The sequence below is a fragment of the Dendrobium catenatum genome, unplaced genomic scaffold, assembly GCF_001605985.2.
Source record: "Dendrobium catenatum unplaced genomic scaffold, ASM160598v2 fragScaff_scaffold_1608, whole genome shotgun sequence".
In the NCBI taxonomy this organism is placed as follows: Eukaryota; Viridiplantae; Streptophyta; class Magnoliopsida; order Asparagales; family Orchidaceae; genus Dendrobium; species Dendrobium catenatum.
In genome coordinates, this window is record NW_021320070.1 from 3576711 (window position 1) to 3582710 (window position 6000).

Below are 6000 nucleotides of genomic sequence, written 5' to 3' on the forward strand. Positions count from 1 at the left end.
TGAAGTTATAAATTGACTAAACCCTAGTCTACTTGATCTTGAGCTAATTTGCTTGCATGTGATCTTGTGGACAGGAAAAATTAGTAAGCAGGGCAAGCAAAAAGATATGTAATAAGAGTAAGGATAAAGATACAAAAATATTTTTCATAATCAAAATCATTATACTTTGATCTAGATTTACAACAATTTCCCCATTTTTGATGATGTTAAACATTATTGTTAAAAATTTTAGATCAAGTAAGGAATTTTTTTTTAAACTATAGAAAAAGAAAATAAGACAACAAAATAGTAATAGAACAGAACACATTCCACTTAAAACATAGTCAAACAACATACTACTCCTTTTCACATCACGAAAAAGAGGAAACATGAAAAATATTAAAAAAAATAAAATATAGAAATGAGCACTAGTACAAACACAGAACTAAACACTAACAATCTAGTAGAAAGAAGAACCCTGATTAGGTGGAGGTGGTGGTGGTGGATACTGAAAGTAATAATGGTGAGAGCTAAATTGCTTTCCAAACCAGGTCATATCCTAGTCATGCTGCACCTGCTACTAGGCTACATAGTTTTCAAAATGAGCAACATCTGTTGCATGTTGCTACTCATGAGCAACTATGTAGGAGTCAAACCTAGCCTCCCACTGGTCAAACCCACAACAAGCTGATCTAGTTGTGACCGCTGCTAGAGAGGAATAGGTTTAGGAGTGGGTGTTGGAGCTTCATTATGTTCATCTGCTTCTAAGTAGCGAGCTTGATGGAGAGAAGTACTTTGGATAACATGGAAGGAAGTGTCTGATTAGAAGATTTGGAACTGATCCAGTGGTGTAGGAAATTAGAAATTGTACTTAGATTCGATAACAAATGCTATGATGTGTCCTAATGCTATATTTGGAATTCTTTTATGTTTGGGGTTTCTAATGCAAGACAAGTTAGAATGAAATAGAATTAGAAGACCAGCTGCATTAAATTCAATATGGTCCCTTAGGAAATAGCTTGCAAGAGAAAAGACAAGAGTGATATTAAGTTAATCACCCGCTTTAGGAATGATAAAATTTTTGGGAATATGTTGGATGATGCATGCATTCTATCCTAAAGTGCTGACCTGGGAAACATAGAAGTAGTTGTTGGATCCTTTAAAAGTGGTGTTAACGGGGTCTAGTCAAATTTATGATTTGAAACCAAAATGTGAACTTTTTTTCCAATAGTGAATAAATTCAGAAAAGCATGAAAGTCTTCGTATGTGATTTCTAATGGATTCCTATTGATATACGAATGATGGATAGCACACTCATTATTAATTCAAAAGATGGAAAACCAATTTTGTTAACCATAGCTCAGGCTCCTTACATGTTAAAAATCTTTTTAAGACAAAAATCTAATTTAGAAAAGAAATCAGATAATATAAGTGATCTATTCAAAACTTCATTTCCAAAAATATCTGATAGAATATATGGAAAAATAATTAAGCTAAATCATGAGTTTCAAAAAAGGTGTTTTTTTTTTAAGGATGCATATAGCATTTAAAATGAAAAACTATTACAAACTAGAAAGCAAAAGACCAAAGTAAGCCCTTCAAAACAAACATAACAGATATAAGATCTACTAATTCCCATTTTAAATCCATTAGGGTGATTGGGATACAAAATATTAAAACAACCTAAAAGGTTGATTAGTATCCTAGAGTTCCCAAGAGATGAAAAATGAAAACTATTAAGAATCTCATATGACATTACGATAACTTCAAAAAAGCAAACAAGATCTACTAAAACAACAAAATAAAACCATAAAACTAAAAGATAAGACTATAAAGAACTACACTAAAAATAGCTTCTTCAACTCCACTTTTAGAAGTATGACCATAACATAGATTGAGCATCTCCTTCCCAAGATCAGATAAAGACCGATCTTTTTTGTAGTATAAGAATAGGTTGAAGAAATATGCATCAATTGAGGTAATGCAAACTTCTTTTTCCATATCCGCATCACTTAAAGAAATGGAAGAATTTCTCCTAAAAGCTCTATCTGCCTTCCAATCCGCATAAAACTTCATCCAGAGATACTATTGAAGTTGTTACGTCCAAAAGGCTTAAAATCAGTTTTCCTTTTCCTAGGAAAATCTTCAATGGGACCTAGGAATTTGAGTTGTTTATTGCTTTTATGTTTAATGATTCCCAACTTTATCTCTTTATTGTCATCAAGGACACAAGAATCTAAACTTATCTTAGAAATCTTAGGAGAGGACAAATCCTGAGATCCCATTTTAGCAACAATGTCAATACTTTCTTGTTCATATTCCAGTACAACAACAACAGGGAAAGGAGCCATAGGATCCAACCCCTCCATACGAGAACTGCTGATTTTCGGCTTAGAAAATTTTCCAGCCGATTTATTAACAACAACAATGGCTTTTGATTCCAAAACTAAATCAAAGTTGTTTTTTTTACCTTCATATGAATCAACCAGTTTATCCTGAGCAAGGACCATATCAGTAAATGCAGAATTATGGATTCTTTTTTCACTTTCTCCAACTACAACCAAATCAGCTTTAACACTAAAATCTTTATTGAAATTTGAGACAGGTACATCATTTCTTTCAACCTCTATAGCCATATTACTCACTATGCTTTGAGATAAAGCATTAATGAAAATGGTAGAATCCTTCTCAACACCATTATTTTCTAGAATATTTAATAGCCTGTCCTCAATCAAGTCAAGATTATCTTGAGATAGAATATCAAATCTGTTAGCAATAACAGCCGAATCTGGAAGCTTCATAGAATCCAAGTTCTTCCCAACCTTTCAAACTTTTTTACTATTTTTTTTAATTTCACATTCAACCTTGGACCATATATTGTTTCTGATTTGCCAACATTCCTTTCAAATGTCTTCTCAACCATATCAGCCTTCTCATAATTCTTCACTTCTAAAAGGCCACTAACATTTTCAGTAATTTTGCCATCCAAACACTCTAGAAGAACATGCCCTATCTTACCACAATTAAAACAAAAAGAAAAAAATCTTTTCATATTCCACATTATGAAAGAGTTTTCCATATATGCCTTCAATCATAAACTCCATGAGATAATTTAGAATCCAGATTGATACGCACGCAAGCTCTTACAAACTGTCGCCTTCCCCATTTGAACATATTTCCATCAAGAAACAAAGGAGTCCCTATCTTAGAGACAATTTTTGTAGCATTCACCTCATCCCAACAATGAAGAGGTAGATGAGGTAACAAAATCCAAATTGGAGAAGATAGACCTTTCAAGGACAATGGTGAAAACTTAGGCGACCATTTGTCTAAACCAATTATATGTCCTCCTACATACCATGGTCCTCCACTAACACCTCCTCCATAGCATGGAATGAATGGAAGGAGCACAACATCCAATCAAGACCCAAATAAGTAATATTAAAGTTTCCAAATTTACTCCAATGATGCCTTAATTCTACACTACTAAGGGAAAAAGGAACATTTCTACCAAACACCTTTACCACCAAAGATTTTTGTAAAAAATAAATATTCTCGCATTCCTTTTCACTGTTTAATTTCACAAAACCATCATCTTCTCCATTGCAAGGATTGGGTTCCAAGTTAATAACTCTAATATGATGATTTTTCCTCCAAGCGTTCTCTGAATTGCTAAAAGGAGAAACTTTATGTTCAGAAACTTTTTCCATATTATCTGGCACCACTTCCTTTTGAATACTCGAAGCATCAAAATTTGAAATATAATTTGAATTCCCTGAAATCTCGCTTTCCTAATTATCCGGTACATAATTATTCAAAATCGATTCACGTTAAAATTCAAACCAGAAGATGTAGATGCTTCACAATCATTTATTTTGTTTTAAAAACCAGAAACCAAATTTATTGGAGGTGATGCAAGAACACATCTTGAAGAAGACATCTTCTCCTTATCACAATTGATCAGAGGAGATTTACCCATACCATCCACATAAATAGGAACTTTAACCGGAGAAATACCACCTTCATTGACTATCAACGAATGTTGCTTCATCCTTGTGATTCACAAATCATCTCAAACTTTGTTGTTTCTACCTTTGGTTCCCCAATGAAGGTTAGGAATCCTAGTAGAATGGGGAATGGAGGTGTTCTTATCATCCATACTACATGACCAGCGACCCTCCGCCACCATAACTAAGTTCAGCAGGTTAATCAGAAGTAGGAAATTTGAAAACAATAAGTGTTTCTCTCACTAGAATCCTGGATGCTCTCTCACTAGGAAGCTAATTCAAAAAAGGTGTTTGAAGTTATATAATTGCACATGAATTCTTCTAATATTTAAAAGTTTAAAAGAGAATGAATCTTATTTTTGTGGGCTCATTTTGTGTATTTTTTTTAATTCTCCGGTGCACTTTGCATATCTTTTGTTTTATGATATATTTTGATATATCTTGTAATTACTTGGCAATCATTGTACATATTTTCATTTTTTTTTAGCTCACTTTATGCCTCTTGTCAGTTTTTGCAAGTTAGCTTCCTTTCAACACCTTTAAAGACTCTCGTTTGTGAGAATATCTTCTAAATATAAGAGAAAAAAAACCCACTCTCTAATATAAGGAAGAATAAAATATAAATCAGAATCATATCCATATAATAAATGGAATAACTTGATTTAGAAACCTTGAAAGTGATTTAATGACTTTGAGCATTATTCATATGAGATAGATTACTGTAAGAAGATAGAAAGATCTCAATTTCAAAGCCTTACTTTTAAGTTGAAATAGATTTTGCTTCAAAAAGAAAAATACACCATTAAAGGAGTTAGAAGAAGAGAGATAATCATTGATGTTTCTTCCCTTAACTAATTTAGTGAAGTCAAACACTACCTACTAATTTTTAAAACCAAAAGCAAGGCAAAGATGTCATTTAAGAAATCAATATCATCAGTGATCATTAATCTGATTCTAGAGAAAAAAACTAAATAAAAATAACAACAAGAAAATGAAAAACAAAAAATAGAAGTACTAAAGAAAAAAAAAAAGATCAAAAAATAGAAAGCACTAATATCTATGACATGTAATTTGGTTCTTAAGATGTTGAAAGTTTCAAAGGCCAATGATTTTATAAAGATATCATCAAGTTGGTTTTCAATTGCTATATGGTGTAGCTCTATATCTCCTTTAGTAACATGGTCCCTAATCAAGTGATGTTTTCTATCACTGTATTTGTTCATGGACTGTTGGATTAGGTTCTTTGAAATACAGATGGCACTAGTGTTATTGCAGACTATTGAAATTATGTCTACAATTAATCCTAAATCAAGAATTTGTTGTTTTAACTAGAGGACTTAGGCCAAAGAACTTCCTAAGGTAATTTACTCAGCTTCAATAGTAAACATGAAAACTGAGTTCTATTTTCTACTAGACCAGTAGACTAAGGACTGTCCTATGAATTGATTGTTGCAAACCTATTTTCATGACCAGTGTTTTGATGATTGACAAACACTATTGATTCTCTTGGACTACTTATTTCTTCTAACTTTTCAGGAATCGAAGATCGGATGAACAGACGAAGCCAGTTCAGGATTACATAGGTTTAGGGTTTAGTCAGTCTGTACTTTTGTTTTTCACCTCTTGAGTCTACTTGTAATGGTCAAAGAGACTGATGCTAAGTAACCCTACACACACACACACACTTGAGAGAATTAGAATTTTTGTTTTTACTCATATCGGTCAGGACAATATTTACATTGTCCTGGACGATCAGGCTTAAAACAGAAAGTCTAAATATGGATTCTTAATTAAGGCAGCCGACATTAACATATCGGCCGGGATGATATGTGTATCGGCCAGGATGATAAGCTCAAAACAGAAAGAAGTTGCCGCCATAGACAATTAAAGTATACTATATTTTTAAATTATCGGCCAGGACGATCTTTGATCGGCCTGGACTATATTCACAAATTATGCCTTAATTGATCAGGAAATCAAAGGAGTAATTAAGGATGATTGATACAATCATATC